The following is a 25875-nucleotide window of genomic DNA, read 5'->3' on the forward strand; positions in this document are numbered from 1 at the left end:
ATTTATGTATTTGGTGAAGACTGAGAAGATACATTCAGATTAATAGCGATCGAGTAATAATTATATGTAATGGATGTTTGCCCTGTCAGTTAATCCATAAGAATGAAATAATGTTTTAAGAAATAAAGCAAATTACCCTAACTATGTACAAGCATATGTATTATTGTTTCTGTTTGTTGATACAGCTATCACTGCCAGGGTTCCTCCCTCAAGTGACATCTGAACAATGTTCCCAAACTGGCACATTTTGTTGTGGATAGTATAATGTAAAACAAATGAAATATTGTTTTCCTAATTGTTTAGAGTATTTATGGCATAGTTTCTAACGCATGGAAGACCAGTGTGATGTGATTGTTTTTCTGTTATTTATAGTTTTCTAAAAAAATAAATGTTTGTATTATTTGTGTCTTCATAACAAAAATGTCTTTTCAATACAAAACACAGCATTAGAGGACCAGTCATGATCTGCAGCACAGTAAACAGTTCCTTTTTCTGCTTTTATTTTTGGACACTGATTTTTTTTTGCACTGTAAAGTTTTTGTCCATAGTTCTTGTTGATTAAACCAGCTTTCTGTCTCCAAAGCAAAACTGCCCCTGCAAATGACAAAATTCTTCATTCAACAATGACAAGAAACAGCAACACTTTTAGCTGAAGATGTTAAATGAAGAAAAAGAAATAATAATCTAGTGCTTCTCTCCAAAACATATCTGTTCTGGCTACCAAAAAAGTTCCAGCTTTGTTTGGATTGCCACTGCCGAAAGTGAGAGAGGACACCATTTCAGACTGAAAAGAAGGATGCTGGCAGCACCCAGTAATGATGAACTTATTCAGGAGAGGAAAAGGGACCCTTCAGATAACCAGGAGGACTTCAAATCAGAGATCTGGTGTGGTGCATAGAATCCATGGCAAGATCCCACATGCAAGTCATGGGCAGGCAAACAACAGTTAGCAGCCAGTGTTCATATCCACCTACTTCCTTTCAGTAGTTTGGTGCCGCTCTGACAGTCCTTTCTCTTCTCATAAACACCTCTCCAGAGACTCTTTTCACCAAGATAATTTTATTTTTACTCTCTTGATATTTTATTCAATATGCGTATTTGCATTTTGCAAAGTCAGAGTCCACTACTAATACACCTTGATTAGAAAATCAGAAACAGGGTAGCTTACATCCCCTGTGCTTCTCAAGTGTAATTAGTAGGAAGTGGGGGTGCATGAAATGATGTCTGAGAGTTCTTATGTCCAAGAAAAAACACAAAGGGTTAAGGCACAGCATGGCTGAAAAAAAGCAGAGAGTACAAGAAATATTAGAAGAATGGTGAATGCTGTAGGAGGTCTAGGAAGTGTGTAACAGGCCATTCAGGAATAAGACAACTAGAAGTAACATAAACTGGTTCACACACATATTAGTGATAAGCTGAAATATTAATATTCAAGTTTATGACATCTGAAGGGTATTGCTACTTGCACATTGTTTGTCACAATTTACTTTCAAATCATGGACAAGCTAATGAGTATGACATTCATGTTTATACATGTTTACAGGCTCTTACCATCCTCTCTACTCTGTTTGTAACAGAGAATTATGAAAAATCCAAAGCCAAGCCAGTTATGCAAACAACTGTGCAAGGAAGTGGTGGAATCATCATCTGGAAGTGTTCAAAAAGCCTGTGGATGGGGCACTTGGGGACAAGTGAATATGGTGATCCTGGATTAATGGTTGGCCTTGATGATCCTAGACGTCTTTTACAACCTAAACAATTCTATGATTTTATGATTGTAAGACAATGAGGTCTCATATGGTCACAAAACAAGAAATACTGAGCAATTTCTTGCTGTTTCCTTCAGTATAAAATACAATGAACATCAGATTGAATTATTTAACTCTTCAAAGCAAACTTATTAATGTAGTTCCTTGGAAACTTCCCAAAAATTTGTAGAGCTTCTTACCACAACTTGTTGTGGATAGTAAAATTTTACATGGTTTCAAAAACAACAGCACAAATTACTGGAAAAGTAATTAATCAAAGACAATGAAATACAATGTAAAAACCTCTGACTTCGGAAGTCCTGAGGCTGGGAGGATATTCAGAAGAAGTGCCAGCACTCCTTTTTACTCTTCTCTCAGCATCTGTTGCTGACCACTGTCAGAAAAGTTATGAGTCTAGTTAGAGGTTTTATCTGGGCCAGGATAACTGTTCTTCTGTCCCTGTGTGCTCAGAGGCACGATGTGGTGAACTGGGCTGGGTTGTGCAACACACTTTTGCCTCTTCCAAAATTATTTCCAGTCTCCCTGTTGTTCCTTCTGCCACAGTCCTGGCACACCTGACTGACAATCTGTTCCCATGCTGGGCTTATCTACCCCAATCTCAGCTTTTGGTAGCTGTCTTGGACAACCAGAGCCAAAGTTTAGGTATGAAAGAAGAGGGAGGCTGTGCCTCCATATGGCTGTGAGGATACTGTGCTATGCCAGAGCAGATTGAACCCATGTAGCAGTGCTATGGGAGGATTATATTCACTGTACACTTCCTGGCCTTTCTTGCCCCAAGTGAAACAACATCTGGGCTGAGGGCTGCAAAATGAACAAGCTCCATCTGCTGTCACCAGTGTCTCTGTGCCAGAGGACATTTCAACCTTCGTGAAATTTGGGATCACTGGTGATTTTCCTGGGTTTGTAGTGCAGTAAGGTGGCACATTCTTTAACACTAGCTTCCTCCTGCTCTGTTGTGCTGTGCTGAGCTTTGATCTTGCCCTTTCCATGCACTGTCATTGTCAGCTGCTCCACCTTGTGTCCAGCACAGCTCCACTGGCTACCTTAGGAGTAGAGCCTGTGGGAGGTTCTGTATGTAAGCAGGCTCTGCTATGCAATTTATATCTCTGGGGTCCTATTTCTGATTGAGCGCTGAACAGAAATATGAAAGGGTATCATGGATATCTACAACAGAAATGTGAATGTCAAAGAATAGGATAAACATGGTGGGCTAGAAAAAAGGAAATTATGAGAATTTGAACCTGAACTCCTTGTTGATATTTCAGAAAATGCTTCAGGATGTCCCTGAGGAACTGGACTTGGCAGAGTGGTTAGGGTCAATAGAAAGTGTGTATACCTCATGTTTTTTCCAAAATGGACCTTTAAATAGAGGATATTTGGCACTGGCAAAGGCAGTTCAGCAAATATGCCTCTGTCTTTCCAGTGCAATGTGTACAAGTTGTAATCAGCTCAGAGTTCTGCCAGAAGAACTTTCTGTTGTAGACATGACCTCAGTCCTTTACAGCAAGAAACACAGGCTAATATTTGTGCAACAGAACTATGCGTGCAAAAATCTCTCCTGCAACTGTACAGGCATGTGAGACTAAATAACCAGTTAGATGGGATCTGACTGTTCATACAATCCCAAGAACTGTGTATGTATAGAAACCATAATCTACTCAGAAAAGGTATAATCATGCTTTCTTGCAGATAATATTATGACATTTTTGGAGGAAGCTACATTTACCTTCTTATTTCTGTCTTACTTTTCCTCCTCAAAAGGGGTAGTTTTTGTCTGCCTTCAGTAACACTCTGACCATTTAATAAAAAGGTATCACATGTTCATGCTGATTTTATTATTTGTGATAAATGTATTATACTATTTCATTATGTAGTTTATTACAAAGCTTTCTGGTATCCAAGCATAATTTCTTCCTGTATTCTGCATTCTGTCAAGCATCAGTTATACATACTGCCTCATGTACATGGTACAAAGTCTTTTTATCTGATTAAAACAGATTAAAGTGGAAAACCATTTAATCAACATGAGTACTAAATTTAAATGGAGAAAGTACTTTTTGATCAGAAGAGATATCATGTCCCTCCCTCCTGTGATTAGAAGAAGTGACATGTCTTTGCCACTGGCTGACTTGTGTGTGTCTCTTGTGTTGCCAGCAGCAATAGTTTCATGTGCTGATTCTAATGAGTCGCGACACATATTGTTAATTATTCTGACATGAATTTTTCTTGTGGACAGACATTGTACACAGCATTAATAAAGTACCAGCCAAATACTTTGCTGTATTACTCTTTTCAAAGGAGGTTGTTCCACAGAAAATATATTGAAAAGCAGCTCCACATTAGGAATGCAGTTTCAGGTCTATATTAAGATGAGCATGTCATCATAATTATTTTGGGGTAACTTGGGAATGTGCAATAGGGTGACATACACGGAAATGACACACTGAAAACCCATTTATGAAAACAGAGGACTGGTATCAGAGTGATATAAATACATACCAGACAAATGACTTTGTTTTTTATTACACAAAGCTACAGATGAAGTCAAAATAATGAAGACATGCATTTGAGAAAGTGAGGGTGCAGTTTAAGCAGGCAGTAGGAGGCCTTCAGTCTGCTAGTGTATGATCAAACAACTTTAATCAGCAGCCCATCTCCTTTGGCATGTAGAACTGAAATACCACTTTAAAAAAAAACCTGAAAAAATACCATCAGCGAGGTTATTTAGGGAATTCAATGTAAAATGATAGCTTTTCATTTTCCCACTGAAAGGAACATAATGTGTCTTGAGATCGTGTTGAGTCGCATTTTCTTACTACAGTCTTTTAGAGTGGTGCTGGGAGCTGGTTTTCCTGACTGGAATAATTTTCTCTTGAAAGTCAGAAGCCACTGCTTTTATCATGTTTTCAGTATTCTTGCTTGCTACCATACAAAATGTGGCTGCCCTGGATAACTAAAAGGAGAATGGAAGGCGAGAACATTTTCCCTTTATGTAAGCTGTAACATCAGGGAATGACCTCTCCAGCATATACTATAGCCTCGTGGGTTGGCAGTGTACGTCTCTGGAGAAAAATAAACAAAATCAATAGAAAGAAAACTGTAGTCTTTTTAAAAAACACATACCCTCTGCTTTGTTTTTGTAAACCTAGAAATAATTGATCTGAATTTCAGTCTTGGATTACATGTCAAGGCACAGAAAAATGGTCTGGCTTTATCCAACCACCAATTTTGGTGTAATTGCTGCTGTTTTTTACGGTTTCTCTATGTTGATTTCTGTACTTCAAAGGGTTTTTCTTGCTGTCCTGTGCAATAAACATGGAATTACAGCCTCACAAAAAGCATTTAGTAAGGAAAGATGCTATGACTATAAATCCCAACAATCAGATTTCTGCACACATGGATATTTAGCTTTGCATATCTTCTTTAGACCTAGGATCAGCCCTTCCCTGAGATACTATTCATGTCACAGAGAGCTAATACATAAATAATAGATTCAAAAGAAAAGTATAAATAACTCTTCTCCCTAAGCAGACATAAAAATAAACACAAACCGTAGCTGGAATATGCCTAAATAAGATCTCTTTTCTAAATCCTTTTAGAAATCCTTTAAATACACCAGTTATTTGCAAGACTTGCTTTTCTTAGGGATTCATGAGTTTGTAAGTCAACTGTTGGTATCAGATGGAAACAGAGGTACTCCTTTTATGCTTCTTATTTGCATACTGCAGTTCATATTTTAAAGAAACACAATGAATACTTTCAATAGGGAAATTAACATGATACAGCTAATCCCAGGAATGTAGGTACATCCTCTTGCTCCCTGTTACAGTTATTGGTGGTTTTGTTCTCCCTTAAACATTTTTGCATCAAATTAGTGGAAACACCAGTTTATATCTAATCTAGGAGTTTGCTCATGGTATTCAAGGCTGTAAATTACTGCTGCAGTCAGATAATTTAGAAAATATACCTTAAACATTTTTACATCAAATTAGTGGAAACACCAGTTTATATCTAATCTAGGAATTTGCTCAAGGCTGTAAATTACAGCTGCAGTCGGATAATTTAGAAAATATCAATTTGATAATGGAAAAAATCTTATTTTTTAAAATTTTTGTGCTGAACTCCATTTGGAGGCCATGGAGGAAGAGGGGAGAGCCCCAAAGCCATGTAACCAAGAGATGAGTAGGGCAGTCAGCAGAGAAATAACAAAGTGTCAAACCACTCCTCTCCCTGATACAAATAAATAAATTGAACTTCATAGAAGTTTGTAGGAACATGAATTAAGTCTAAGGAATAGAATATGGACTTGTCAAAATTTGAACCTGAATGTGAGGAAGTGGATTCACTGTGCAAGTGAATTTTTTGTCTGACCAATAGGTTTCTGTAAAATGCTTTGAGATTGCTGGAACAGGAATTTTAACACAGATATTTTTCTAGGTTCATTGCTTTCTTTTGTTTGGTTTCAATTGGGTTGGGTTTGGTTTGATTTTGCTTTGTTTCATTTGTATGTTTTTAAAGAAAGTCTTTAGCTTATTTAAAACCTAAGTAGTATCTCTTGGCTTGGCTTTTGTTTTTGTTACTCTTAGGTTTATAGCATTAGACAAAATGAATCAGATTAGTTCTCACAGCTTTGTACCTCTGATAAAGGTCAGTGTATAGCTATTGAATATGTTGGAAAGAAAATACATGTGGCATTTTGGGCTATTGATCTGTTTATAATATATCATTGTGGCCTCCAGTGCTTTAATTTCCTTAATAGCCCACTTTTAGGGCTGTTGTCAAGGTAGGAAAGAATGTTTTATATCTTTCCTGAGTTTCTATGTCCTTACCTTCTGTGTACATTTCAACACCTGACAAAATCTTTTTATCTTTGGATTTGGACTTTTTGTATCAGGAGTAGTTAGCTGGTCTGTAGCCCTTTTTACTTCATCTCTTGTGCCTCAAAGAATTTAGCACCATATCAACTATGTTGCTATCCAGTAAACACTTACTGTGGTGAGATGAGATGCTGAAAATAATGTAAAAATTAAATATTCATTGACTTGAAGGTTAATTCGACTAGGAGTGCGTGTGTGTAGGAGGAGTATGGTTTCAAGTTCTATAGTAAGTAGGTTTTCAAATTATATAAGTGACAGGCTGATTTCAGACCTATCATTTCATCTGACCGAGAATGGAAATGGAAATGAATACACGAAAAGAAAAAGTTCTTGTGAATATACTTCTCACTTATGCTAATAGAGAAAATCTGTACAATCCAGATAGCAATTGAGTTAATCCATATTAACCCATTATAACCGGGATCAGGGTGGGGGTTCTGCTGATTTGGTCCTTAGCATCTGCATTTGGTATTTCTAAATAACTGGGATGAAAGGTTGAATTTTTTGATTGTGTAACTTCCATGGTAAAGCTGAGAGTGCTGGCAGCAAGAAAGCATCCAACAGTTATTCCTATTGCCTCCATTTGAAATTTGCTCTTTAGAGTAAAAAGGTGCTTCTGTAGGAAATGTAGAACAATATTCTGAACGTGAATTAAAAATAAAAAACTTTGGAGAGTTTTGCAATACATGGAGACTCCAGATACAGGACTGGGAGTGAAAAAGGAAAAGAAATAATCCAAACACAGGAGCATGTGTTGGTAGATGGATAAGAAGAGGGGTTTCCAAGGCAAAAAATTCTGAAAGGCCAGAGGTCTAAAAGGACTAAGTAAACTTTTAAATTTTGGTCTCAGTTCTGCTGGAGACATTAGCAGCTTAGAAATTAGGATACAATTAGCAGCTTTCCCAGCCTGTTTCTGGGGGCAATTCATAGTTGTTTTTAATTGCATCACTGCTGTTGGTCTAAAGAATTAGGAATTTTTTTTCCATTCCTCTGCATTAGCTTTTAGCATATTTACAAAATGTGGTCAGAAAGATGATTAAAAATAGATCTTCTAATACTGAAATGTACTTGTTACTTTCAGTTAGGAGCTCCCACTTTTGTTTAGTGTTCTGTCTAGAAGAGAATTTGATTTGTTTTAAAAGAGCATTGCATTTTATGGACTATGAGACCTTGTGTTCATCTCAGAGGCTTGTATTTTCACCAGTGACACATCTGACACATAGTTCACTCATCATTGGAAGTAATTGCCTACTTTAAAGTACTGTTTTCCCCAGTATGTGTAAGGTGTTGGCACCACTTATCCCCAGAGGTTACCTAAGGCTGCTGAATTCCTTCTTTATGCATCTCCCAGTTTTTTGATGCTTGTGTTAATTAATGTCTGATGATCTTTCACTAGATAGTTCTCTCATATTTTCCATGTTGAGTGCTTCTGTTCATGCATCTGAGGTACCCTGTAAAAAAAAAAAATCCTGGCAAAAATTCAGCCGCTTAAAAATTATTTCTCAGTAATCATATAAGTTTAATCTTTGTATTATGTTCCCTCTACAATAAATATTTGAGTTGAACTTAATAAAATCTCAACTTTCTGCCAAACTGTTAACAGTGAAGTTTGCTTCTGCCTTCCTCTCAGTGTCTGAATCTGTTTTTTTGTATGCAGATACATGCACAAGCCTTTATCTCTGTGTAGTGATTAAACATGCACGGCATTCTTTCTTTTTTAGAAGTGATTTAGGAAGTTAAAAGGAATTAAAATTACAATTAACACAGAGAATTTAAATTAAAATTAACATGAAGAGCAAACAACCATCACTTGAACTGGAGAAGGACTCTGCATGCTTTATCTTGCCTCAGTGGTGTTGCTGTCAGGATAAAGTACAATGGTAAAACTTTTCCCCATTCCTTTTAACTCTTGTTTTACTTTAAGGTGCAGGAAGGCCCAGTGTTAGTTTCAGGACTTAATGTTCCTAGTCTGGAAATAACAAGAACAAAGCTGAGTATAACAGAAAAATTAAGATTGTTCTGAAGGGCAAAAGTCAGGACAATAATCAGTTTTTAAGGAGCTCAGTAATAGACACAAACGACAGGATTACAAGGCATGTAATGACGGACCAGGGGGTAATGGGTTTAAACTGAAGGATGGGAGGTGTAGATCAGATTTAAGGAGGAAATTCTTTGCTGTGAGGGTGGTGAGGCACTGGAATAGGTTGCCCAGAGAAGCTGGGCATGCTCCACAAGAAGTGAGTCTGCTGGCACCTGCACCAAGCTCCATTGCAAGGATTGTGCACCAGCAATTGCAGTGTCCTGGCACAGCCAGAGGGCAGCTATTTCTCACTCCAGGGGAAGTCCAAGTTATGTCTAGAATTAATACACAAACCTGATGGAATACTAACACATTTATCACTTGCACTTTGAATTTATACTCTACCTAAGAACAGAATATTATGTGAAACTCTTTTAAAAGGGCAAAGGTAATGGAGAAAAACCATCAGCTTTTGTTGCTTTTGGACAGAGGTACAACAATGGACAGTGATTAAAACTGACACAAGTAAGGACAGCATAAATAGAAGCTTCTATATAGCCCAGTGCCTCTTGTGCTTAGAAGGAGTATAAATAAGTAAAATGCAGAGATTAAATGGTGCCCAAGCAAACAAGAGAACCACAGATCATGCTTTAATGTTGAGGAACAGTGAAGGGCAAATGAGAAATTCTTCTGTTTTTAGCATCTGGTACTTCTGTGTTCTATTTGGATTTGCTAATAACTTTCTCTAGCATCAGAAAACATGATTTATTTATAGTTTTTAGTTTGAATCTCTTAGCCAAACTATTTAAAATGGTACATTACTTTTCTCTGTTATTCTGGTTTATTGTGACAGAACCAGTCCATGATAAATCCTCTTGCATTGCTGCAGTATGTGCAGTCAAATAGTCTATTGTCTATGTTCTGCTGAATGCAGAGGTTAAAATAAATGTTAGCCTTGTGTCTTCCACTGCCAATTATTTCAATATCAATCTAAACCAGATTTTTTTGTCTCCATTATAAAACATTATTCTAGAGTAGAACATTGGTAATGCATTGAAAGCTTACAGGTTTTGGGTTTTTTTTCCAAGTGGTAGAATAGAAGAATGATCTTTATCCCTGAGATGGACATTAGGAACTTAATGGTTCAGTTTCCCAGACATACTGACAAGCAGGTAGATACACCTGGAGAGGCTTTCTTCCTAAATGGTGAACAGTTCATGCTGTGCAAAACCTTTGACATGCATTCAGCACTTTCGCTCATTAATTTTTGTTGTGTGCACTTTTTCTGTTATAATTTTAGTCAAAATTGCCTGGTTTGTGACCAGGGCACAGTATGTGGAACTGAACAAGAAAGGATTTCCTTTCTTATAGAAAGGTAATAGAATAGAATATAGGCTGTATTGCGCATTTGCTTTGTTAAGATACCAGAGATGTATATTTTCAAAGCTAGAAAGATTAATTTTCAGAGTAAGAGTATGCCCTAAAAGGAGAAATGTCTGCATGACCAGAAGAAACAGATGGAAAGGTTTTCAATGAGGAGGAGAAAAAGGGTTTTATTTTTGGTGGGGTTTTTTGTTTGTTTTTGTTGTTTGTTGTTTTGGGTTTTTTTCTGTTGTTTTTGTTTTTGTTTGGTTTTTTTTGGTTTTTTGTTTGTTTGTTTGTTTGTTTTGTTTGATTTGGATTGGGTTTTTTTTGGGGGGGGGTTTCCTGTTTTTTTTTTTCTTTTGGTTTTTGTTTGTTTGGGGGGTTTTGTTGTTGTTTTTTTGGGGTTTTTTATGACTGTGAGAGAAATTCAGTGCTGGGAAGAAAAGGGAAAATTACAGCAGAGATTTTCTTCTGGCAAATTCATGGTGTGGAGAAAAAATATGCCTTCGAAGAAGTAATTAATATCTTTTATTAACATCATGTCTCAGAACTAGACACTAATTTTGTTTGAAATTCTCTGCCAGTAGCTAAATTAGCATGATTGAACTGAGAGAGGTGAAAGCCATAATTTGAATGCTTTATTCAGATAATTATTTAAATTATAGAAAAGTGATAGAGGAGGGACTTACATTTTTCTCTATCACAGAATAACCATGTGTCAGAAAAGTATACAAAACTTGAAAAGAAATGTGTGTGAATTAACAATTTGGAGTTCTTTTCCTGGGGATAAAAAGCATGAGATATAATCTGTAGGCTACTACACTCAGTTAAATAAATACAGCAAAAGGTGGTAAAAATATCAATCCTTGCCATCTTTTTTATTTTCAATTATGAAGTTGTTTTTAAAAGCCTTTCTGAGTTAAAGTGCATAAAGGAACTTTCAAAGTATCTAAGCAAGGGGAAATTTACAAGCCCCACATTTATTTAAGAATTATCAGTTTCTATTTCAATAAACTGGAAATGAAATTGAATATGGAATTCTGAAGTTTATGGCTTGCTATATCCTGTTAGGCTGATTTATTTCTTTTAATTTTGCTTTGCAGAAATGCTTTTTAAAATATCTTTTTGAAGTGCTTAGAAAAAGAGAATTCAAATGAAAACTAAAATGGCAATTAAAACCAGGAATGTGTGTGGATGGAAGATTTAAGAAATTTTACTGCTGAGGTTTTACGGAGTTGAATTAGTCTGGTTTAGACATAGAATTTTTCTGTCCAACTTTGTATCATACCTAAAATGAATGAGACTTTACCTAAAGATTAAACCCCTGAAGAATTTCATACAACTATTATGTCTTGTGATTTTTTTGAACATTAATGTTTTCTTATCTCTTGCAATATATATATATAAAGCCTCTCAAAAACCTTCAAGAATCAATGCAAGTGAGTTTCCTTTGATTAAGTTACTTGCTTGTGGCTGTGTTAAAAATTCACATTTGAAGTAGATGGAACTATGTATATGGTGAAATTGTCCTAGTTTTATTTGCTCCTTGTGGGCAGTGCTAAAATTCTACTGCTGCCACCACACACAATAAATCAGTTTTGCAACCAAGTTAGAGAAGGACAGGACTGTAAAGAAATCTTTTCTAATCCCTGCAGGGTTTAACATGATTCTAACTTTTTTTTACATAGATAATAATTTCACAGTTGTCAGAGGAGTGTTCAGAGGAAGTTTTTGCTGTTCAGAATGCTGTAGGTGGTCAATAAGAAGCAAAAAGTTATTCCTTTACTGATACAGTAGGAGAGAAAAAGGACCATGAGAATAAGATGTGTGGTGATGGGGCTGAATCACACTTTATATTCCTAGAAGACTATCCCGTTTTGTTGTGGAAAGAAAAGAAAAGGTTTGTAGGAGAAGCTTCAGCATCAAACCCCAATTAATAATGAGTGTTTTATATAGAAAATAGGAGGCAGAAGATATAATCGCAATTAAAACTAAATTGTTTTGAGTTTACCTAACAGGTTGTTTCATGCCCCTTACTCATTAGGGAGGACAATTCTGTGCACTAAGACTCTGATAAGCACACATAAAAGGATATTGCTGGCAAGGAATGGACCATGCACTGTGATGCATTTGAATGACATATGCCACTGCACAGGGTAAGAGAAATGATGTAATCAAAGCAATGAGAGAGACTAGAAAGAGAGGAAAATCCTTATTTTTTCTGATTCTGGGATTTATTAATGCTGAAATAAGGAAACCATACAGGACATCACAGGTAGATTTTTTTGATAATGCGCTTTTTTCCCTTCCAAGTTATGAATTTTTCGGAGCCAATTTTTTTTTTTCTGCTGAAACCATATAGACTGATTTTCTGCTTACAGTAATATCTAATCCCATTACTAGGGAATTCCAGAGTCTACTGTCACATATAGGCCTACTGTTTAGTTAGCAGCAGCATTTTTGGATTTCCATTTGACATAAGACTCTTGGCAGTTCTGTTTCCTGTTTGTACAGATCAACGAAAAGCTTTGAGTTCCATGTCTCAAACTTCAAATGTGTTTTCAAAAGCTTCTTCATTATCTCCTAGGCTTTGCCCCAGTGAAGTGAACACCATGGATATTTTTCCAACTGCTGCTAGGTGTCAGTTTAAAATCAGGGAAAGCAGTAAAAAATTAGTTCAAATAAGTAATCCTATACACTGCTTGAGTGTGGCATCACAGTTGCTTGATTACTTGACTTTAAATTGTTTTAAAATATACTTTAAAATATTATATGGAAGAATTCAGTAAAAAATTAGTTTAAATAAGTAATCCTATACACTGCTTGAGTGTAGCGTCACAGTTGCTGGAGGATTACTTGACTTTAAATTGTTTTAAGATATACTTTAAAATATTATATGGAAGAATAATATTAAATACAGATATAATCTTCATTCTTTCATGTTTTTCAATGCATTCAGCCTTTCATATAGCAAACAGTCATGCTGATTAAATAATTTTAAAAATTAAGTACTGTCTCTAAATGCTAAATCCACTGAAAATATATTTAAGAATCCAAGCAAGATGGACCTGGCAAGGTTTGCAGTCCAGAAATCTGGAGAATTCACTGGGTGTTTATGTTTCATTCTCAAATTCAGAAAAATACGCGTCTCCCAATCACAAAATATGATTCAAATCTTCAGGTGATGTTAACTGGAGTAAGTCTGGCTTTTATACAAGGCTGAAGATTTATCCCAGGGTTGCCAGGCTGTGTCATGCAGAACTGCTCAGCTTGGGAAGCAGCAGTCTCACTGCTGGGACTTTTTGCTCCTGCTAACACTCCTTGCACTTTAGCAGAGCTGCTTGGCTCAGAACCAAGCTGATGCTGTTCTAACCTTCCAGGGATGGATCTTTTTGAATGGCACTGCATGGTGTTCTATAATTGTAATCAGTATTTTCCTAATGTTCTGTCATGGCAAACAAAAAATTATAGAGCTATATAACAACACTTGTGCCAAGTCCTTTGCATTACCTGGGGTACCTTGATTAAAGGTACATAATTTAAGCCATGATACAAGGATATTTTTCTGCTGATCTGTCTGTGAAGTAGAAGATGTGAAGCAAATCTATCACTTAGGAATTTCATTCACTTGTCTGAACTGCATATTACCAGCCAGAGGGATAGCAGAGATTGTATTTTTAATTTGAATGAGTGTTGTTTTCCCTTTATATTTCAATTTTTCATCCCATCTGTCAGAATGTCTTTCAAATTGTTTAAGTTGAGTAGAATGACATGAAAACAATATGTGCAGGGCTTTTTTTTAATTAGGCAAAACCACAGGTTTTCAGTATGTCAAAAATCTGGTCTAATCTTTTCCCAAACATTCTATGTCAAACCAAAAGAGAAGGAAACTAATGTCAAGTCAACTCCTCCAACAATGTTTTTGGGTGATATTTCTTTTAAAAAATCAATAAAACTAACAAGGAGGGATATTATCTAACCCTGGAACAGAAACAAAAAGAACTCAGGAATAATCAGTATCTTTATATATATATATGCATTGTATATGCATATACATGTGTGTGTGTACACGCAGAATTTTTTTTTTCTTGAAATAATTTTTGCATTTCTATGAAAAATGCCACCAAGATGATCCATGGTAGCTTTGTCAGAGTGAGTCAACTTGGGGATTAGCACTGTCAAATGCAAAGATTATATCAGTCACACTTCCTTTCTATAGAAAATGAAGATGCCAGTTTGATGACAGGCAGAGCATGTTTTAGCAACTTACCCCTTTTAACCATCTCAGGACAGAGCATCTAACCTGGCCAGCAGCCTCATCAGTGGGTTCATTTTTCCTCATTCTGCTGCTGCAGGCTGCTGGAATTAGCTGGGTGGGCCACAGCACACAGATTTACCTGCATTTTGACAGCTGTAATTCTGCTACAATGCAGGGAGCACAGCAAGCGTGGGCTTTGAAGAGAGCCCAGCAGACACCCCGTGGGCTTGTTCACGGAGCTAAAGCTGGGTTACGTGGGCTATGCCTATGCCAGTGCAGAACAGGCTGTGCCTGCCTGCTGGCCCCAAGGGCAAGTGTCACAGCACAGCTCACGTCTACACAGCCTCGCCATTCCCAAAATAGAGAGGCCTGGACTTTAGGCCAAGTGAGAGCCATCGTTGGCCTTTGCTGTCCCCAGCCTGCTCCCCGGGAGGGCAGTAATTGGCACTGGCTACGAGTGGGCTGCGGGGCATGAGCACAACAGGCACCTCATCTGCATCAAGTGATGTCTGCACACAGGGCCACGCATGGCAGTCCCAAACAAGCTGAACTAAAGCTGCCCTAAATGTGCCTCACCCAACCTCTCCTCAGAGGCTGAACCTAAGCACAGCATGAGCAAGAAACTAGCTGAGGTTAAAATAGTATTCACACTGAATCCTGGCTTTAAGCAATGTAATTTGAGTTTTTTCACCTCTCCATCCTTCTGTGTTTGTTATACAGGAAGGGAAAGTCTAAATCATTTCTCCGTGTTTATGAATTCCCAATGTGCATTAACATTCAGTGCAATAAACTGGAAAATGCCAAGTACTATTTTAAAGATTCTTTTTCTAGAAACATAGGGCTCATACTTGGTCCTTTTCCTTGCAGGCACTATAGCCTCAAAAAGAATAATGAAGACTACTATATCCTACTATATTAAAGAAACTTATCTCATCTTTTTACTTTAAAGTAAAAGAAAGTGTCTTTATATTAAGGAATGTCTTCTCTAGGTTTGTTTGGATTTTTTCTACAATGTTCAATGTTTTTAGTTTCTTGGAGCTGTAGAAAAGCAAAACTTTTTAGTTATAGAGATCTATAAAATGATCTGATTAATTCTCCAGAAATAAGCAATTTTATATAAATAATAGCATGTTCTTTAGCTTCATCACTGAGAATTGTTGCACCGCTTACACAGGAAGAGATTAGAGTTTATACTGAAAATCTCCCAGAATCTGGGGTTAAACAGAAATTTGGATGTGGTGACTAGCAACATGACAACAGTGAGTGGACATTGAGTGGGAACAATGTCTAAGGAGGGAAGTTGAATGCCATCAGTTCTTTGAAGCTGAGAAGAAAAAGAAAGAACCTTCCAAGAAGGAAAAAACCTTCTTGGCCTTTATCCTTAGGATCTCTTTGAATGCAAATTCCCAGAGAAGTGGAACAAATTCACACATTCTAGTGCTTGCTATGATTAGAGCGGGAAATAGTGGGTTCAGAATTATTAGGATTTGAGGAGACTGGTTACTAATACTGCACCATCCCAGGGAGGGGAGGAACAATGCTCCAGCTGAACAGAGATCATGTTGTATCAAGGCATCAAGTTCCAGTGGGCTCTGGTTTTTTATAAATAGTATTAAAACTCCAGTGGGAGGGAAGGAACTAGTGGCCAAAACATTGGGCTGGAGTGGATTTGCACGCCTGTTACCAAAGCTATATGCCATCCTGTTTGGTAGTTCCTTTCTATGTCCATTCTGCCAAATTTTCCTGCCATGGTTACACCCACCAGAGAACATTTAGTGCAGTCAATGCAGTTTCTCAGGCTTGACAGCAGGGTAACTGAGTCAGTCTGAATTATCTCAAAAATAACATGACAGAGTCAAGAAAAGCAAAAGCTCAGAAACGCTGCTGCTGTTTTCTAGAAGAAGCTGACGGAAAGGTTGAGAAGGAGGGGTAGAAAGAATTTGTTATTCTTCCAATAACATAGGATAATTTTCTCCACAAGTCCTCTGCTGTCTTTGCTTCTTTATTATTCATAGAGCCAAGAACTGGGATAGAAACAAATAGTGAATTTAAATACTCTCACCCAATGTGGGTTTTGTCTCATCAGAATGACTTAAAAAGCACTGAAAAGTTTTGATTTTTTTTTTATATTAGGAAGTGCTTTGCATAATCTGAAGCCTCACACACAGAGGCACCTATACATATAATGCACTGCTCCTGAGCTGATAGACTTTTCTCTTTCAAACTGTTGGGAAGGATTGCATCTCAAGAACATGAAGAGTTGAGAGCTGCAGAGTGTTTCTGAAGCATTACAGCAATTTTGCATGGTTTCTGCTAATGGCACAACCCAATACTCACTAAAGCGGGAGAGAGAAGCAGAGATGCTCAGGGCCAAGCCACAGACATGAACATATCATAGTCTGATTGATCACGTTTAGCAAAAACACTCATTTTCCACATTAGCAGCACTGACTAACCAGAAGGCAAGGCCCAGAGAACTATTTACATTACATGAACCACAGTTGCTAAAAAACTTTGGAAATGTACTGGAGCACTTTTCCTTAATGTCTGTAAATCCTTCAGAGTAAGTGACCCAGATATCAAATAAAATTTGAATGTGTCACTCACATACCAGTCTACACAGGTATGCCAGAAGCCAGACACCTTCAAAGATTTTCAGTTCACAGACACTAAATGTACTCAGTGTAAACATTGCCTAAACTACTCTGCAACTGAAAAAACAACAAAAGTGCCTGGGGAAAAAAATAGCTTCCTATGGATAAAGGATAGAGTTATCAAAAGGACCCAGGTCAATCTAAACTTTAAGTTGCAGTTATAATGCTGATAGCTTGCCCTTAGGGCAGCTGTACCAAGAAAATTACTGATAGAGGATGAAATCTGATATGTGCAATACCCACTTATAAGTGTGTATATGTAATATGAAATGATGAGAATTTATGTTTAATAACAAAATTATCCTTGTGAAATTTGTGGGTTGTCCAAGCACACTGTGTTCCATAAAGATATGACCAGCTAATAATTTAAAGGGCAAAAAAAATCATTATCCATACTCTGAGGCAGAATAATATTCCTTCTTACTGCTTTTCTCAGTCAGAGACACTGCCATGTAAAATGTTCTCTCATTAAAAAAAATATAGAGGGTTAAAACAGCTCAGGCATATAAAATGTATCTTTTTTTTAATCTTTGCCAAGCCTATCAACAGAACTGCCTTTAGCTAGCATCACTGAAGACTGAGCCAGATATCCCTACTGCAGGAAATTTCGATAGAAATTATTATGAGGATTTCTATAAAGTATGTATTGGTGTTCAAACATTTTACCTTCCCACTTCACTATGAATCCTGCTTCAGGCACTTCCAAACTGCAAAAATACTACAATATAATCTTGGAAACATTTTTTTTTAATGAACCAGCTGGCTTTCTTGAAATCAAATCAAATCCTTGCATGCTTATATCTCCTTTAAATACATTTATCCCCAGTTATCACTATGATGGCTTACAGCTGAGTGGTCACATTATTAAAGGCACTGAAGTGAAAAAAGTAACCCTGCAAAATGCAATAATTATGTCTGTGAACACCAGGAACAGCACATGGAGGGTCTGGGTTTAGTGCTGTGAGACTGGGATATGACTAAGCCATGAGACAGGCTCTACATGCTCCCACTTTCCAAATTCATGTCTTCTCACAAATAACATTACAGCTGCTAAGCTTTGACACCATAATTTGAAATCGTTTATTCCCACTTCCACTGATGACCTAGTAAGACTTGAAAAGATATGCACTTGGACCGAACAGTTTTCTGAAAAGATAAATGCCTGTGGGAATGATTTATATTAAAAAAACCCCAACATTTTACTGACAGCACTAAGTAGATCAGCAATCCTTTCTGAATTCTGGGGAACTGAAATTTTATCCAGCTCTCTGAATTGGGTGTCTGTTATGAAATGGTACATTTCTGCTCAAGGAAATTGTCTTTATTTTACATTGTTACATTCAGCAAACCCACTAAGAATGGTTTGTGCATTTTCAAAGAGAGCCACAGATTTTTTGTACTGCATAAATACTCTTTGAAATATAAGAGAATACAGATTACAAGAGGAGACTACTGATAACCATTTCCTTTCAGACTGTACCTCACCTTCTAGGGAAAGGTGGAAAAAGAGGAATTTCAAATGCACTGAAAGGACATTGATGTCACCACAGCAGGCCCCCAGCTAGGTAATAATTAGCATTGACTCTATGATTCACAGAAGGCTGATCAATCTCATTATTATATTATTATATCATTATTAAGAAGCCCATTGCTTTTATAGACAACAACAATACAGTTAGACCTAATTGGTCCTCCAATCCAAACACCATCACCACTGGCTAATTAAGAAACCACCCTTTGGTAAACAAATCTCCATAACACATGTTCACAATAACAGTTGCAGCAAGTGAAGATAAGAATTGTTTCTCATTCTTTTCTCTGATCTTCTCAGAGGCTTTTCCCCAGGACAATGCCTGGGAAAGTTGTTTCTCTCTGTGGCCAGAGAGCTGCTGCCGCACTTTGAAGCATGAGTTCCATTAATATTTTTTATTATGTTGTGCTGAAAATGTCACCCTATACTTAGAATGTCACCCCAGACTTCTCCTTACTCCTTCAGCTTGAGCACTTTTGCAGAAGAAGCACCATCCAGGTCTGTGGGGAACTTGAGGCAAAAGTCATTGTCCAAGTACTGGTGCCCCTCTGAAAGACTTTAGAAGCCATTTCGCAGCACACTGCAACACTATGTGATAGGACAGGACCAAATTAAATGCAGAACACTTATCCATCGCTCATCAAGTGACTGCAGCCTTTGTTTAAAATGTCAACAAACCAGTGAAAGCAATATGATTTACAGATTGCACTGAAGTGGCTTCAGTTCTGTACACTGGATTGTAACAGGTAGAATTCAGTAAGTGTCCGTTTCAAGAATACACTTGAATCCTAAATTAATTGTCGCCAAACTTTTCTTATCCATCATAAAGAAAATAGGAAGTTTTAACGACTATTGAAAACTAAAATCATTCCTAGGAAATCAACAGAAACTAAGTGAGAGGATTTTTTTACTGATGGAGTTTAAATAATCATCAGTGGAGTTGTTCTGTGAAACACTTAATAGGATAAACCACTGTCAAAAAATTACACTGTACTCTCAGCACTGAGAAATGTAAATGGTATTTGGAGATAGCTAATTAGTGTAGGAGAGCAAATGAGCAACAAACCACAAAAGACAACCAGTTCATCTGCAAGAATACAAGATAAATGGCCTTTACATGGAAGGTCACTTACGAGTCTTTATAGAATGGCATTTTAATCATGATTTGCTGTCATCAATAAAAACATCACTACTCTCCAAAGCAGTGATAACTATTGTAAACTGTTCTCATTTGCAGCTGAAACAAAGAAACAACAGTGACATTTCAGGCTCTTTTCCCATGCTACTTCTTTTAGAATCAGTTTATCCCACCATTTATTCAGGTTTTGTTGTATTTTGGTTTGGTTTTTAGTTAGCTGAAGGTGGTTTTGATTTTGAAAATGCTAAGGGCCACCACGAGAAAGTTAAAAAAATAACTACAGTTTTCAGGCTGTTAAATACTTTTTACTGCGAGTTTTGAAGCATTCCTACAGTTTCCACAACTAAGAAGCTGTGTCTGAAACCCAGCTCCTGACCCAGGATCAGCGTGTGATAAAAAGTCTATGACAGCAGTGGGTTGGCCCAGTTATCACCTGAGCACTCACACAGCTCTTTACTCACTTTCCCTGCCGAGGAGGATGAAAGAGAAAGGGTAAGAGAAAGGGGGTGAGAAAACTCAAGGGTCAGAACAAAAACAGGAACTCACTAACCAAGGACTGCTGTGTGAAAACCAGACTGGATCTGAAAAACTTAATGTTTAATTATTGTTTTGGTAATGGGAAACAAACAAAGACAAACATCTAAAACACCTATCCTTCCTCTTTGCCAGACTCAGCTTCAGACTGCCCTCCTCACCCCTTGTCACCACTCCAGTTAAGCTCAGTCCCTTCAGGGAGGCAATGAGCAGCATGGGGGAAAGTGGTGACAGATGCAGCTGTTTCTTTCTGCAGCTCCCACATTTTTATGCTTTTCCTGTGCTCCAGAGTGGATCCTCAGCAGACTTCAGTCCCTTTGGTGATGTGCCATGGAGCACCTCCTTCCCCTCTAACTGTGGTGTTCTCTTTGTTGTTCATCATTATTTTTGTTCATTCCTCCTTTTCCTGCTCCCTCATTCCATCCTCTGATGCCTCCCCATCAGTATTTTCTAGTCTTAAGCATGTTTTTACAGAACTGTCACCAGTTAGGTTAAAGGGCTCTGCTGTGTCCTATGGTGGGTCTGCTGCAGAGCTGTCTGTGCCAGAAGAACAGGCTGTGTCCAGCACAGGGCAGGCTCTGACCTCCTTCCACAGAAGAAAGCTCCCCTTCTACCAAAACCTTGCCACCTACACCCACTGCAGACAGGAATTTTAATTCAGTGCCAAAGTACAGGGAATAATGGAATTCTCTTCCTCTTAATGACATATTCCCCAGCTAACAGTTCTGTAGATGCCACCTCAGCTCAAAACTGTAAAACTTTTGATAGGATATTTTGCTGGATATTTCTAGTGGGGCTACCAAGCACTTTTGGCCTCTAAACTCCAGAAGTAAAACATGCAGTTATGGGTGGAGGTACACCCAGATCTAGACAGGCAGCTTTCATCATAGCTAAGCTCCAGGAGGTGAAATAGTTCACAGATAAAAAGTGCTAAATGCTGTGTTCAAGAATGGGTAGAATGCAATACAACTTCCTCATATCCAAAAATAAATAACATGCAAACTCTTAACAGAGAACCTAACTTTTATACTGACTCTGATTTGATGGGGGCGTTTCAAGCTCACTCTTGGTGGTGTGTGGCACCAGTCAGGTCAGCTAACCTTTAACTGAAGAGTTGTAAACCTGTTTTCTGGGACAAAAATATGGCAGAAGTCCTGGAAATTCTGGCACACAAGGGATGCTAGCCAATTTTGGAAGAAAAAGAAAAAATTGGGTGAACAGGGGTATTACTCCTTCACACTACTTATCCACTGGTGGATTTGTATTGGCTTCCCTTCTGTTTTAGGTAAACACAAAATTGATTCAGGAGAATGGAATAGGCTTCTACAAATATATTTCTGATTATCAATATTCTTGAAAAAAATATCTTGTCTTAAGAGGATGAAAATAGCAACATAAATTTCAACAGCCTTGCTATGTCCAACCACTACTAAAAGTTATATATCATTTGTGTTAGAAGAACCTGTGATTGCCCTTTTGCATGTAAACCATTTGCAGTGGATAACTAAAGGGATGGCAGTTTTAATGATAATAATGTAATTGCCCTTTGAGTAATTGTGCATATTGTATTAAATTCAAAAGCTTTGACTTTGACTTACAGCACCATCAGAAAATGTTTTGATTCTACAAAGCACGGTTGAAGACTTTCATCAGCCTACAGCCTTCAGGCACATAGGTCTCTTTCCAAAAATAGTTTAACTCCTTCTACCAAATGGAGAACACCTAAATCAAAACTCTTCAGTGTATATGTCTGCTATGTATATTGTGTAGCACAGAGAGTACTGCAATTAGTCATCCCTTCCCAGCGGTAATTACTGGAAAAAGTTTAAACTTCAGGAACAGTGTGTCTCTTTTCAAAACCTATCAATCATTTTTTAAATTTGCAGATTATATAAAACATTCTGTGTTCTCCCAGTCTGTTAAATCTTATTGTTACATCTAGCCTGAGGACCTCAGTTCACTGGCATTTTAGAATGCAGAGGGATTTAAAATTTATATGTGAAGTTGCTAACTTTATTAACAGCTATAGTCTTCTTATGTTTTTCTGTTTCCTTTATTTCAGGAACCGAACATCAGAGTTAAGTGAGTCATTAGCATCCCTGTTAAGTAATATTTGATAAGGCAGACTTCCCCAGGCAAACATTTCAATTTTAAGCTCATTATTTTATACAGTTCTAAATCTTTAAATAAGTTACTTTTACAGAAGAAATATTACATTGAGAGCTAAACCAGTTAACGAGCTTGCAAGGTTTTATTTCTGAGCATATAAACACTTTTGCTGCTGTTCTGCAACTGTTGGCTGTTAATGTATTCATATTTCCTTTTTAACAGAACAAAATACTGTTTACCCTCTCAAAGCATAGAAATCATAAATCAGCACGTAGGGTAGTGATGATAGTAAATGTAGCACTAACTTCTGGTGCTTGCTGTGAATTGGAAAGGATGTGGTGGTAAAAAACCCAATGATTGTGCCTTGATGACAGAAGTGGGAAAAATTGAAGGTATAATGTGTTTTGTGAGGGTGTGGTTCAAAGCAGCAGGCAAACAAGTTGTTCATAGCAAAGTTTCAACCTCTATCAATTCATTCATTTACTGTTAGAATACAAGAAAAAGATGCCTGGAACAAAACAGCCTGAAAACCTCTTTGTTTCTCTTTATCTGGGAAGTTGAAAGGGATAGTTAATGAACAGTAAACAGACTTGTTACTTATTGATCACAATAGTAGCAATGTGTGTGCATGATGACAAAAACAATATGCCCCATAGTGCAAGATGAAAAAGGGAATTTTTAAAATAAAGTAATATTTAACATTATCAGAGAAGTTACTGTTAACAATGTGTGGGGTTTGGAAAAAGCCCCCCTGTATAATGATCAAGGATTACATATAATATAACACAGGTAAACTAAAACTGTGTTCCACATGAATCATCTGTACAGAATGATTGAGACCATTGAAATTAGCTAGCAGATGTAACAGTATACTTTTCAATTGTTCTCAGTCTAGAAAAAACTAGTCTCTAGGATATTCCAGTATCAGGACATCACCTCAATACCCTTCAGTTTCCACAACCATGGCCAGTATTCTGCAGCTGTATTAGATGCACATTGTATGATCTTTGTGTGTGAGGCAGGGAAGGGGAGGCTTGTGCTGCACAGAACAGGAAATCCCACTGACAACATAAACTAACCATCCTGTTACTTTGTGTCACTCTGAAACAGGTATATAAAAGAAACTGCAAGAAATAATGTAGTTTTTATGTGAGCTCATTGAATGAGCCATAGGAGCCATGATGACAGGAAGCAGCAGAAAAGTATACTGCATTTTCTTGGTTAGCAGAACTTGCTGCTGGGCTTTGCCCTATCCTTTAAAGGCATCTTTCTGATCACTAGCTTATTGTAATGAAGACCTGCACAGACAATTCTACCATAACCCCAGCAAGGAGAAATCCTCAATAGTCATAAACCCAGGTCTTTGCAGCGAAATAAAATCAGACAATATGCTTGTAGAGAGGCAGATATGTTCACCCTTCTATCAGGAGGCAGGTTTTAAATATGGTGATGACATTTCCAGCATTTTGCTATAAAAAGCACTAAGCTGGAGTGGAAATGTCTCAAACCTGACATTCAGCAACTTGCAATAGACTCAGAATACTGTTATTTTATATCTTTTACTAGTGAATTATTTCCATTCTTACTGTAGCTATTGTTGCTATGGTTCCCTATGCTGGCATACATGTTTATCTGCACATTCCCTTTTGCTGAGGTTACAGCAAATGAAAGCATGTGTCTCCTTTTTTTTAAGCATGTGTCTCCTTATGAAAGGAGACACATGCTTGAAATCTTCATCCTCCAGAATCAGGAAGTCTATGGTCTGCTGATGTAAAGTACTTCAGAATAATGACCTCAAACACACTACCAAATAGTCTGAAAGGGTGATGTAGGATGAATCTTAGTTTTGTAATGGAATGTCTTTTAAGTGCATTGGCTCAGCTCTAAACAAGCTGGGTCATCTTTGTAGCACAGAAAGTGCATCTCTGTAATAAGATTTGGTGCTAGACAAAGAATTTTCAGCTCAGTCCCAGACAGCAGAGATTCCAGAAACAGCATTGTTTCTGTTCTGCTTGGGCAGAACAGAACTTTATCCTGGCTTAAAGTAGCTTTCAGTGCTGCAGTGCATTCTGAGATACTGGCTTGCATCCTAAGCTGGTAGAATTGTGTCAGCATAACTGTCCCACTACTAGTAAACTCAGCCCCATGCTGCTACTTTTGCTTTACTGCTTTCAGCAGACAAATCAGTTTGTATGGAGGCCCTTGGATAGCTTCATAGTAATCCTTGGAACAGTACTGAATGTGTTCACTGACCATGAGCTTGGTCACTGACAAGTGCAAAACAGAACCTGGTTTAATTAAAAAGAGAGCTGTAAAGAGCACAGCATCAGTCAGGGCTCAGAATCGACTCCTCAGTGAATACTTCCCCAGCAAAGCTCAAGGTTGCTTCTCTCACCCGTGTTCTATATGCTGTAAGAGATGTACTTGGTACAGAGATACAAATGCTTGTGGGTCCCACGGATGCTATGCCCGAGATAAACAGCTCTCCTGAAAGAGGCTACGATGGTCATGAATACACTTCAGCTGAGACAGGCTTACTTGCAAATTTCTAGTGAAAACAAAACAAAATTATGGAATGGAAAAAGCAAAAAATGCATTTGTTTAATTCTCAGTGTCTCCGCTCCTCAGTGGCTCAGTTGTACTCCTCACTGCAGGCAGGAGGAAGTTCTCTCTCACACATCCTCCACAAGGACTGACCTTAAAGTTTACACTGTTATGCCCACGGTGAATACTGCATAAAGCCCCAGCATAGCACAAAAAACACTATAAATCCCAATGGGAGAGGTATTTTTTGTGTTCCTCCTGCCCCCTATAGTCAAGTAAAAGCCAGTCAAAAATTCTCTCTCTTGGCTTTTGTGATATGGGAGATTTTTCAATCTAATCCCTTCCTCTTCCTTTTCCATGCAACACTGACCTAACCCTGCTCAGTGCAGCAGAGTCACGCAGAGCAAACAATGTTTTGTTGGGGCAGAATTCAGCCATGTTTATTTATATAGCTAGACTAATCACTGCAACCTTCTGATGGTCACCATGTGTCTGGCAAGCTTCAGCTGCGGTGTTCTGGGAAGCTACAGCCTTGCTTTCTCCCATGCATTCCCCTATGCAGCCCCGAAGGAGAGAGGCAGCACTGGGAGACAATGAAAACCCAGCTTCTGTATCTACATATTAGACCAGCTGAACTTTTGCTCCCTCCTTATTCTTCCTGTCCACATCCTGCAAATCCAGCAACTGCTTGAGACTGTTCTTTATACAGAATACATTCTGAGGTGAAACATTCGTAAGAGCTTGTGCTGCACGCATTTTCACATGAACTATCGCACTTAGAAACAAATGCTATTTAAAGTGGTTTGTCCCAGGAGTCTCTCTCAGTTAGCACAATGCACTTTCCCAGAAGGGGTTCAGTTCCAGGTCTTGAACTTGTCCCACGCTCCCAGACCTCATGGGCCAAAGAGAGTGGCAGAGTCGTTAAGCCCAAACCCTAGCTAAGACCTGGCACTCAGATAGCTCAATTCTGAGCCATTCAAAAATGGTGTTTGTATATTCAAAGGGGAACTCAAACTTGTCTTTTGTCAGTCACAAGCCCTGCTACCTCAAGGAAAGGAAGTGGTACTCCAAGCACT

This window comes from Passer montanus, unplaced genomic scaffold (assembly GCF_014805655.1).
Source record: "Passer montanus isolate IOZ18808 unplaced genomic scaffold, ASM1480565v1 scaffold14, whole genome shotgun sequence".
Classification (NCBI taxonomy): Eukaryota; Metazoa; Chordata; class Aves; order Passeriformes; family Passeridae; genus Passer; species Passer montanus.